Source organism: Mesitornis unicolor, unplaced genomic scaffold (assembly GCF_000695765.1).
Source record: "Mesitornis unicolor isolate BGI_N332 unplaced genomic scaffold, ASM69576v1 scaffold10673, whole genome shotgun sequence".
In the NCBI taxonomy this organism is placed as follows: domain Eukaryota; kingdom Metazoa; phylum Chordata; class Aves; order Mesitornithiformes; family Mesitornithidae; genus Mesitornis; species Mesitornis unicolor.
Genome location: NW_010175343.1, coordinates 24,366 through 37,550, shown reverse-complemented (window position 1 = coordinate 37,550; position 13,185 = coordinate 24,366).

Below are 13,185 nucleotides of genomic sequence, written 5' to 3'. Positions count from 1 at the left end.
TTTTCTGGCCTCCACAGGGTTTTATGCTCAATAGACCAGAAATCACCTGAGGCCTTGAGAATCAGGATTTTCCAAAAAATCCTCCAAAAGTAATGCTGGGCAATACACAGCCAGATGTGTCCTTTGTTTAAAAAAGAAAAAAAAAATAGAGACTGGGCTTTTGCCTCCTTCAAGGATGCTGCTTGGCCCTTTGTCTTTAGCAGCACTCTTGGTGGGGTGGATGTGCTCTCTAGCTGCATGTCCTGAGGTACCCTAGGCACCCCTTGGCTCTACCCAAAGTAAGACTTCTGCTCTCTGCCCATGGCCCCTTTTCAACATAACAACCACTTCAACTAGTCAGGATGGCAAATTTCAGGCTTTGGAGATGCTGTCACCCCTGACTTTCACATGTTTTGAACTGTTGCTTTAACATAAGCTATCCAAAATGATGGTTAATGATCATATACTAAGAAAATTAATACATATCTGAGGTGTGAGTAATGTATATTTATGGCATTCAGTGCACCAGATTTTCTCTGCATATAACTGCCAGTAAGAATATCACATACTTTGTAAGGTTGTATCCGTTAAAGTGGTCCTGTTTCTAACTGCAGGGAAAAAGCCCCAACACATGATGTATTTTTAACTCCCTGGGTTGCTGTTGTGATGTTTAAATTATCATTAAAATCTACTCTGTGTTCCCAAATGCCGGCACAGACATCTGTTTCAAAACAGGACAACCAGACTGAGTCAAACACTTTCTGTTTTTCTTTTTTTTTTATCTTTTTTTTTTTTTTTAACTAAATATTTTTTCATGCAAATGTCAGAAGTTCACAAAATAGGTAGTGTCTCTCCAATGCAGGCAGGAGGAATTGGTCCTGTGAACAGATGTGGATTAAGCCAGCCTAGGGGACTGAGCTAAGTTCTAGGGGAACACAGCAAAGTACAGAGCTCAACCTGACAGCACTATAATGAGATTATAATGGGTATTGTAACTACCTGATTTTGAAGGATGATGTCTTTCAGCTCAGTGAAGGACTAAGATTAGATACAAACCAACTTCTCTTCCAAAGATAGGCCATTGATTATTTTCCATTGGTCTGCCAAGTAGTAAACACCACTGTATACTGTAATATAATTGATACAATTTTATTCAACAGCATGCTCCCAATAGCATCAAACAGGGACTTCCCACAGGAGCTTGAATCATGCTAATATGCATCTTTGCATAGGACTGAGCTGAAAACATACAAAAATGCAAACTCCTAGAAACGCTGATGAAGCAGCAGCCTCTGGGAGCCCATTACCACGCTCCCGGCCCCAGACCCTCCAGTAGCCCTTGTGTTTCCTGCAGCGGAGACGGTAGTTGGCCCCTGCTCTGGCCTATGGGTCCTCACCCACTCTTGGCTCTCACAGCCAGGAAGCCAAGGGGAGGGCTCAATGTGAGCCTGGTTTGGACTGTGACAGTACTAGAGGCCTCAATAGTTTGGATTATTTTTTGCCCTGTTTTTTCAGCTGGTTTATGCCACACGGACCATCACAACAATACTAATAACTAGTAAAACTAGTCCTGTCCAAAGACAAGTTTCTGAGCCAGATGTGCCAGAGCTTACATTTCACCTATTGTGAAACTGAGGATTTGAAAAATGTTGGTAGCAAAGAACCTGTGATCGCTGTTTGGTTTTTTTTTAAAATGTTGTCCTTTTACTCCCACCACTGTGAATCATTGTCTTATAATAAAAATAAGCTATATTATGACTACATGGAGCCAGTAATCTGAAACTTTAATTGTGATCATTATCTCCCTTCGTTCATTCAAGAAAAAGAAAGGTTACAGTGAGTGAGAAGGTGAAAAGTCTTCCTTCAAGGTTTTGGTCATCATTTTTACACACTAAAGTGACACAGGTCCTCACGAGGCTACATTAAATGATCTTTAACAGTATGTTCTGTAAACACAAAGTCAGCAAAAAACAATGCACTCAGCAAACTATAAGAATACAAGGTTTTGCCAGTACCTGACGAAATGCATGTGAAATTATCAGAGCTGCAAAAACATTTCTTTCCACTTAGAGAGCAAAAACTTGCCAGCAAAATTAAATTGTTTGATTGATTTTAGTTTTTATTAAGTCAACCAGGCCTGCTACAGCCATAATCTCCATATTAAAACCTACTGCAATTTCATTAATTAAACATTAAAAAAATCATACAAGCAGATGTCATACTCTTAAATTTCTTGAAGATACAATTGACTTGTAATAAAACCCCCCAGTGCATTACAAAACAGGGCTGTCAAGTCATAACAGCTCTATTACAGTTACAGCTTCTGCTTCAGTCTCTGCTAGTCTTTGTACAGACTGCCAAAATTTTCACCTACCCAAGGGAAGTTCTATTCAACAACAGAGAAGAGGAAATTGTGCTCAGATGATCTGTTCTCTCGCTGAACAGATTGCACAGGTTGTTCTCTTGTCACTAAAATGGTGAGGATGGAGAGCTGAGGGCAAGTGAGAGGAAAACTATGGACTGATGAGCAGCAGGAGAGCAATGTGTAATTTTGGTTTTTCCCCCCACTTTGCGACTCTCATAGTATGTCAGTATTTTGTAGTAATAACAACACAAGGCAGAGCATCCCAGTGGCAGAGGGACCATACTAGGTGGGAATCAGATCTGATTTGAATGTCAGCAATATTAATGTCCACCTGAGACACTTCCAGCAACTTTTGTCATCTGTCTATGCCCAGCATACCATGGAGACGGGAACAATGACATTTGTCTTTTAGTCCAAAGACTTTTTAAGAGTAGGAGGTGGAAGAGCTGTGTGATTATGGGTGAATCATGCACTCTGAAGCCAAAAAGACCAAGAGGTTTTCTGCCTTGGGTCATGCCTCAGCTACACCAAATTATTTCTGTGAGATCCCAGTCTATCACATTCTTAAAAGACTTGAGTGACAAAGGATTTATAACTGCTTTTGCTGCTGATTTTGAAGCATAGCTACTGTCCAAGTAAAAACTTTTGAATTATTCAACAGCTACATCCATCATTGTAGTTGTTTTTCTGTTTGCTGTGATTTAATCATTCCCACCTTCTGTATAAAGCTGACTTATGACATGTTAAGAAGTTTGAACAGAAGGAAGAAAATTTCCAGTTGTTAGGTTACAAAGTAGATCTGAGATCTTTCAAAATGCAATGACAAAACCAACAAAAAACAAAGCTACTGAAGTGTTTAACAAAATCCGTGCTGCCACCTTGGTTCTCCTCTGTTGCTAAAGCGCAACAAACAATATACAGAGAGAATAAAATTTAATGCGATTCAAATTATGAGCATTTTCCTTATTAAAGTATTCTATCACCATTCACTACTTTGCTTTGCCAAAACTGTGTCCCAGCAGGACTAGGGTGTTGTTGCACCAGGTACTGGCAATCCACAATTAAGGCTGGCACCGATCTCCCGAATCTGTGGCCTGAATAAAGCTCTCTCCCTTGATGCCACAACCTGCAGACAGCTGCTTCTTTGGGCCCTTCCACAGCTGGGAAGCAGGCCTGGAAATCCCAGAACCAACAGTGAAACCATGACCTTCAGACAGACCCTCAGAGGCTGTGGCACTGCAGTGCGCGATGCCATGAACAAGGTGGCTGGGACTCATAAGTGACTAGCAGGGGCCTTCACCTTTGGCTGAGCTGAACTCATGACATGCATTGGTATGTCTGACCCAGGAAGATCAAAACAAAGAATCCCCTCTCTCTCAGATTTAAAAGGAAATTTTTTTTCTTTCTTTTTTTTAACCTCTGAGGTTTGGATAAAGTGTGCATGGTCTAAAAAGAAAAATATGTGCTCATGCTCTAAGCTTATAATGGTAGCAGTAAGTCTCTGGAGTGTTTCTCCAAGTCACAGTCGGACTTTTACAATATGCAGAACCCATTTTTAAGATATCTCATTCCTCTTTCTCACAAATGCAAAGTGCTAGGCAATTATTGTAAGGTTGGAAATGTTGCAACCCTTAAATAACACAAAAGTCAATGTATTTTTCTTCCAAGAATCTTACATTCTTATGCTCAGCAAAGAGTTTTATAATGCACTGTTCCCATTCCACTTGCAAGACCCTGCATAGCATCTCTGGAGAGAGCGGTAACTTTAGCTTTGTGTTCACACTCAGCTAAGGCTAAATGAAGGAAACAGGGATGCTTCCCCCGAGTCCTCTACTTCTGCCTCTGATTTTACTGAGCTTGGTATTTCAGGTTCTCAACCAGACCTTTTTTTTCCTCACCTTCCCACTGGAAAATTAATCAGTTCTTCACAAACTGTAGGTGAAATTTCTGACAACTCTCCTGAGCTTTTTCAGATTCTTTTGTACAGGAAGATACAGTTTTTCTCTGCATAGTAGTGGCACTCTCTCCCTCAAGATACAGGGCTAACATTTAGCCTAAAACATGAAGTACATTTCATATGTCTAGTCATTCAAACCCATGCCATTTTTATTGCATAAATATTTAAGAAATTATAGTTTCAGTATCACACTAACTCAGATCATTTACACATGGACATATCATAGCAAACTCAATGTGTTTTACAATGTGACCAGAGTAGTTACTTGGAGAAAGAAGTCATATCTGTTGATAAACGATAGCATATGAGTAATAAGTTTTAAAAGTTTCCTTTTGGGCAAACTGCTAAGACATTTTGGACCATTGATCCATTTGGCTCTGTGCCTGTTGAGTCAATATACTGTATGGGTACCAAAGACATGGACTGAGAAAGTGTCTGATCTGGATTTCAGATTGCTTCAGTAAGTTCATGAAGTTTAGGAGAAAATTTTCCAAGTTGATTGTTTCACTAGTTTCTCACAAGATGGAAAACTTCTGTTCCGTTTTGGTTTGAACAGCATCCTTTCTCATGGAGCAGTATCTACTACAACCCATAAGATCTTCCTTTTGAGACCAAAGTACTTGATCCATAATTTTAGCGCTCCCCTAGCAGGCACTTAGCAACAAAAGACAAGAGCCAAAATCATTATGCAGTCTCATTAGGAGGCCATGTAACAGCTAGTGATTGCTTATACTAAATGTAAAGATTTGGGCCAAGGAAGGAATCCTGGGAGAGAGGTTCCTCTGAAAAGGCACCAGATACCAGTGAAAACTGGCATGTCATTGACGCAGGTAGACTGGGGGAAAAGGGAGGGTTCTTTTGGTCGTGTGCTTGCCATAGTTAAAAGCAGACTAGATGCATATAATCAGACAATTTTTGCAGATTTACACAAAATGAACTTCAGACTGAGAGTGCTTAAAAACCAAGCAGCAGTAGGTATTGTGGCAGCAAAGAGAATAAGCTAAAGAGCTCTTCATAATCATAATGTTTATGTACACCACATCCAAAAAGCACAGCTGAGATAACAGACCCTCGTCTATACGGTGTAGACCTAGATCACCGTATAGCATCAGGCAACTTTATCTTAAGTGCTAATGCATGGAGAACTTGGTTAGCATGTGGGTGCTATTAAATATCTTCTTCAGTACAAATGCATAGCTGAGCCAACAATGGTAGTTGTTGGCAGAGGATATATTGAATAGAAACCACAGGAGAAGGAAGAAAGGATACACTCTAGTTTTGGATGTGAAGCCTAGCGAAGGTCTCTGACTTCCTCAGCCCTGTGCTTCAGAGTGTCTTCCTTCTACCTATGGATGGCAGTGCTTACCTAGCCTGCTTGCAGCATAAACACCAGGAATTTATAAAGCTGTGTTAAAAGTTACAATGCTTGGCTGGTGCCAGGGAGAGTTTGATTTGATCCCTCTGGTCTAATTTATATTATTTATATTTGTTTGAAGGAATCTAAATATTTCTTGGGCTCAGTTACAGTTCTTCATACAGTCCATGGTGGGGAGGTGTTCACATGCACATTTTTGGTGTCTTTGACATGCTTGATTTTAAATAAAAATTGCGGAACCTTAAACAAGAGGATAACATACATGAGGAAGAGGTAAAAAGGGTCAGAAAAATAATTCCTCTGTGTGCCAACTCCTCCTCTCCCCAAAACCCCACATGCACAATTACAGAATGAAAGTTGAGAACAGAGAGAAAGAAAAACTAATCAAGTAATGACAGTTTAAAAAAACCCAACAAAAACCCCGAGAAAACAGCTATATCTAAACCTCAGAAAGAGATTTTTATTTGTTCTTATTGTTTCCTATTTCCATTTTACTTCCTTGGCAGGTAGCCTAGTGCTCCATCAGTTAAAGGAAAGGAAGTTACAGTATCACATTGTTGTAGGGATTGAATTTTATTGCTTTGTTATTACAATTAGGCAAGTATTAACTCAGTTAATGAGGCATAACTTTTTTTTTTAAAAGTACATACAACTGGGAATTGTGGATTAGTCCTCCACTAAAGCCCCCCAAAACCTTTATGAGAATGAAGGAAAGTGATTAAAAATAGTAAAATAATAAAAGATGATGCAACTTTAAAGGGGCATACTAAAAGCAGGGAATCATTACTGTTGATTAGCTGACAACCAGCCTGAGGGGAAGCTGCATGTTTTAGCAGTGACTAAACCCACTAGTAAGCATCCAGCTAGCTATGCAAAAGCCACATGGATATCGAAAAAAAGATAGGGAGAACACCAAGGATCCTAACTTTACCAGTCTGTGGGGGGGGGATATCTATTCACTGTCCAAAACACAAGCTTAAGAGGCACTACCCCTCTCCTTAACCTGGATTTTTGGTGGATTTTGTGTGTTCTGTTGGGAGGATTTTATTATTTGCTTGTGGTTTTGTTCTAAGCATAATCTGTTTTTATTAAAATAATACGGTTCTGCAGCTAAAGTTATTATTCTACCACTCTAAATCCTAAGTGGAATGAAATATCTACACTGAAAATAATTTATGGGGAAAAAAATCACAGGCAAACCTAAATGTCTGGTGGGATTCCTCATAGCTAAATTTCTTTGACAAAAGATCAGAAATGGAAAGCGCAACAAGGCAAGCAACTATCAGTGCAACTTTTGAAATATTGCTTTGACTCTAAAATATTGCTCCATCCTAACTTTTGGGTTCTCCAATAGGTTGGGCTATATGCCACAGTGGATGGGGATGCCCTCTTGCGAGCCTGGGAAGAAGGGGGCTTGGTGGACATGGCAGATGATGGTGGGTACCAAGAAAAGTCTACAGGATGAAGGGGTGCTTTGACACACAAAACTTGTGTGGTTTGAGCCTGATTTTGGGGCCTGTTGAACTGTATGAGAAAAGATGGGAGCTCTGAGAGTAATGAAAGTGAAAAGAGCAAACCACTCTGTGAAATTAAATCACTTCAAGCTGTAAACTATACCAAAGGACTTATTTCTGCTGGGTGGGGAGGGGAGACGACAGGAAAATTAGCCTCAGAAATGCCTGTTCGAATCCCTGTTCAGATTATGGCGCAAAGCTACTAGACCTCCATTTTCTTTTTCATTCAAGCAAATTGTTTTTAGCATATATATGTTTTTTCTGGCTTCATTTCAGCTCATTGCCTTAAAATTAAATGCTATACTCTGTGCTCATGTGAATACAGGGAGACTAAACGCTCGGTTTTCATGCTTGCAGGCCTTGTGCCAGGAGGAGAAATCCAGTCCTGTGGGGAGGGCTGGCCTGAGGCCTGCACAGCATTTTGGGGCGAGGACCGCAGCCCTCCTCAGGCAGATGTCACTTTGGCTGAGGCAATGAAGATGCAGTGCAGTATCCCATAGGCAGCAACCCATAGGCACCTTACATACATAGGATGGTGATACCTATGGGTGCCTGAGACCTTATTTCTTTATGCTGTTGCTGAAATGGAAATTTCTGCTATGTACCATGTCTTAGCAATGACTCAGTTCAGATATGAGCTCAACATCTGCTTCCCTAAATCCCCAAATATTAAGAATATAAAGCTCTGGTTATTTCACACTCTCTTGCAAACATACAATTTTGAAAGGGTTGGAAACTAATCTCAGTATTAATTACAAATCCATGGTGGGTAAAAAACAAGTGGCTCACTTTACTGAAGAGATTTAAAAATTGAGCTTACTAATAATATTAGGAAAAACTGCATAGAAAAGTAGTGGAGATAAATGATGTTTTTCTCCTTATGTAGATAACAGCACACTGAATTAAAAGATTTCTAATGATCCCAGACAGTGGATCTTGACTACCTTCATAGGATGCTTGACCTTATCATCCAACTTCAAAGTCATACAGTAGTGATGAACCTCAGTTATTCAATCTAATTAAAAACAAATAATGACATTTGCTAATGAAACAGATTTTACTACATGCTTTTTTTTTTCAATGGTGACTCTCAGTAGCTGCTTGCTTGCAAAAGTTCAAGACATGAGCTGAAAACCTGAGCATGCAATAAAAACATTTGCCTGCATGTATTTTAGTTTTATTTTACAATTAGGAAACCCAGGAATCAGAACAAGTGATGACTCAGGTTTTGCAGTCTGCAAGTTTTACTACAGCAGCTTCAGGGACTAGTCCAAGGGAGCCACTGGGTGTTCTCTTGGAGAAGTAATTGAGTGCAGACAACTGGAGAAGAGCAAAGATCATCCTGGCCCTTAAAAAGGGCAGAGAAGCAGAGCCAGGCAATTATAGACTAGGTATGCTAACCTCAAATACTCAGAAAGATATATGTATTGCACAATACATTTCTAAGCAGCTGGAGGATTATAAGGACTTAAGAAACCAACTAAGATTTGTTAAGAAAAACAAATCATGTCAAACTCATCTGATTTATTTTTGTGACAGGATAATCAAAAAAGTAGTAGATGTGATTTATCTTGTCTTTAGTAAGACTTCTGGTGCTGTCCCACATGACATTCTTATAAGCTAACTGGGGAAATATAGGCTATTATGAAATAATTGTAATGTGAAAGCAGAGTGAGCTGAAAAGTCTTGCGTACTGAGTACTTTTCATTTATCAGAGGTTCTCTGGCTATCTGAAAAGCATAACAAAGCAGCCAAGAGAAGGCTGTCCATGTTTCATGCTGTTCACTGTTTGCATTAGCAATCTGGATGATGGGCATGTGCATGTTTATATGTGTGAATCAAGGCTGAGAGAACTATTTCTAGGAGAAATATTTTTAAATTAGGAAAGTAAAATTCAGTAAGAAATACACAAAGAAGTGGACTGAGGACTGAAAAAGGAACTGAGCGTGCACATATAAATGGGAAATTACTGACCAGGCAGTGACAGTTTGGAAAGGATCTAAGGAATTATAATAGCTGAGAAAATGAAGGGAAGTCAATAATACCGATATTTGTCTGAACTAACAGGAGTGGCATATGTGAGACAGCAGGAGTAATTGTCTGATTCCACTTGGCACTGCTTAGGCTTTTACTGATATAGATATCTAGGTTTAGGCATCATCCTTAAGAAGGAATGTAAAGGGGAAAAATGTCACTTGGACATTACTGAAAAAAAGGCATATCTGAATTTGTGAAACTGATTATCAGCAATTTATCTCTCCAGATTTGAGCTGAGACATGGTGGCGGTCTGCAAGGCATTTGCTTGTTCTGCTGCTCTTCATGTGAATACAACTTACTGCCGTTCCAGAAACAGCTGTGTGTATTAGTACCGCTCGGCAATAAACACAACAGTTATAAAAGTATTAATATCCACTGTGCCCTTTGGAGCATGAAGCAAATACAATGTACCAGTAAGGCTAAAGGGATAGATACAAGTCAGTGTAACACAACTGCTGAAGAGAAACCTATTTGGAGTGTAAAGAGGTTGCATACTGCATAATTAGACCAGAAGAGCTGCTCCTCCATCGTTCAAGTATAGCATCGAAATCCAGTCATTGGAAGTTAAAATGACACCACATGTACCCACTGCAGCACAGCATGAGGCATACTGGTGTTATGAAGAAAAAGTGGATTTCAGTCCAGCTGCTGTTATTTAAAGTTAAGTTCAAGTCTGGGTAGCTCTTTCTGGTGATTCCCCTTTCTACTGAAGATATCAAGAAAAAATGCCAAAAAAAAAGTATGCCGCATCCATGCCCATAAATTTTATCAGCTTACAGACTCCAGGACAGGTATATCATTCATTGTTTGGCACCAGAAAGCACAGTAATATACAAAAGCATGCAAAATCATTTGTGGTACAGAAAGAACCTGTATCTTCACTGTTCAAGTAACTCATGAACATTCAGACCACTCCTATTTTTCTAGGAAGATAATTCCTGAGATGCAAAGTTGAGTTGTATGTATGTTGGCATTTTCAAAGACACTGTACTTCAGTGAAGCATACAGAAACAATTTGGTAGGGACATAACAAAACAGGAGCAAAATATTATCTAATACAGATACTCAGAGGCAAGAAATGATCATGGGGTTAAATTACAGTAAGCGGTGGGCTTTTTTATTTTGTTGAAAAGTACATCTTTTACTGGATTCAACATAGTAATAAGATAAAAAGAGGTCCACTGGCAAGGGAGGAAAAAAGCAAAAGTTTGGAAATACTTGACACAACTAAAATAAATGACAGCTTTTTCAATATCCCATAGGCAGGCTGTAGTAGACGATGCTTTCCCGTATCCACGGAGAAAGTAAAGTCTTTGACTGAGACAGGTCAGTTTAGCACAAATGGTGGTCTTTCTAGTTAAAACCTGCACTACTTGTTTCTTTTAATAGATAATATAGGTAATATCTAGCTTTCACTCTGAACCCATGCTTTAACACTCAGAATTTATCCATATTTAATTACAATTATGTCACACTTTTCTAATCAAATAAATTTACTTTGTCCTCCAAGCAATCACCTCAGTATTCCAGTATGTAAAAAATACTTTCATTATGTTTATTATAAAAATATAAATGTTTCCACTACAAATCATTTTACATTAGTAAGAGGCCATCTACAATTGCACAATATATAATCTAAATGAGTAAGTAATGCTTTGAAATACAAGTTAACGTAAATACATATTGCCAATCAAATCACATCTATACATTGCTTATTGAATGCTAAGTAACAGCACAAAACTAGATATGTTAACAGAAATAAATAAAATGGAAACTATATTTAAAGATACAAAACCAATAATATGGCATGTCATTTTATGAGTAGTTGCATTTCGCTTCATGTTGATAACCGATGCAAGTCCTGTACAGGAAAATGGCCACACGAATTCTAGTATCTCTACTCCACAATGAAGAATTGTACACTGTTATGTATACATATGTACACGGGGACAGGGAGTATAGGATGCTTGCAACAGAGGCCACTTACAGTACAAATCAACTTTTGACAGGGAGAGAAAACTAAATGTATTTTAAAACTCTCTACTCCTAATAGCAAGGAAAAGCAAAATTTAGTTTCTTTTCCCCCAAGCATCAGTGAGATTTAATCTCTTATATTGAGCATGCTCAAACAGTGGGCAAGGAAAGTGACATGATACTAAGAGAAAATTGAGTGTGGTTGGTGCAAAGTTTTCGGTCACCATCTAAAACTCTAAGAACTGGTTCTGTGTTTTCAGAAGCATTTCACAGATGTCTTCCCCCCACCCCAGTCCCCTCTCCCCCACTCTCCAGCGGCAGAAAGAAGCTGAAAGAAATGTCATGAGGAATGTTATAAAAAGCTGTACCCACACAGAGAATGTCTGTAAATGGATTTTGGTGACTTATATTCACTAACAATGGCTGATTTAGAGCAATCTCAAGTTGAAGAAAAGAAAGATTCTGAATGATCTAAGCAACAGAAAATACAGCTTTTCTATTCAGCATGCTGCATTTCACAATAGATTGTGGCAGATAAGGAGAAGTGTTCTTTACATCTTAAGTGCTTTATTTTAATTTTATTCCATTTATTATTTTTTATTTCAACTTACTTTAAAACTTATTCATTTTTCTTTTAGAATATATTATTAATTATTATCCTGTGAGCGTATTCCAAATCCAGTTAAAAATTCTCTAATTCTGCTTCTATTTAGCAATGTGTGATAAATGCTGTGTCTCTACATTTTATGTGTCCTGGACACACAAGGAACAATTTAAAAGCTCAATCAGCCAAACAAATCCTGGGAACCGATTCTTCCCTCACTTATGTACCCTATGTTACAAGGAGCTTCAAAACTCAAACCAATACAACAAAGAAAGCACAACTAGTTACCTGTCATCTGCCTACCACACAGTCTTGGACTTACAGGGACTCACTCTTATTCATCAGAATCAGGTTTAGATTCCAGCACGGCAAGTTGGGAATCAGAGTGGTTTCCACTAGTGCCTAAAGCCTGATGTCTGTGTGCCTGGCATCATATCTAGAGCATTGAAAAGCTCATATGTACATAGCACAAGAAGTGTCTCACACTGCAATTTAAAGCACTCACTTGCAAAGCAAAGACTTGTGTCTGTTCAGAACTGGGACCAATGTGCTCCAGAGCAACAGCTTAACATCTCACTATTGGGAAGATGCTGAAGATGGGGAAGGACTCTCAAACACCACCTTCCAGGCTCCTTTTTCCACTGGGAAATGTGAATGCTCTCCTAAGGACAGGCTCCTTTCTGCTTTCTTTCAAGGAACAGGTACCTAAGGAACGTGTGTCAAAAACCAATGCTCCTGCAGGATGGCAGTGCCTGGACAGAGGTCTTCTAGCTCAGACTTGGGTAAAATGACATAACAAAGTCCCATTTCACAAGCTTAAGTGATCTTTTTAAACTATCCGCTTATGCTTGGCTGCAAGTCATCATCTCAGTGTAACTACCAGCGGCTCCCCACATGGTAGTACAGCTTCCAGTTCCCAGTGTTGGGAGCAGAACCTGACAGACAGAAGCCAGAAATGGACCACTTGCCAGGGAACTCAAAAAGCACACTTCATTAGCACGGGATGCAACACTAACTCTTTTTAATGTTTGCAAGGCAGATCTCCCACTTGAACACCACCTAAGAACAGGGGTCCTTATTTTGGCAGGGAAGCCGGCCTTTGGGAAGTGAATGAGATGTATGTAACTGACCAGGTCAGATACTGATCTAGAGATCGATATGCACACAACTCTGCCAGAACTCAAGCCCAGGTAAAAATACCACTCACAGCAAATGGAAGGAATCTCAGCAAGTCTCAATGCTTGGTCTAGCATGAGAGCTGGAAAAAAGACTATCTTTCTTTCCTTCTGTTCTTCACATATGATGTTATGAGTATAAAATAAACTAGTAATTAACCCTCAGACATTTTCTCAGGTTGAACCAATGAAGTTTAGATAACA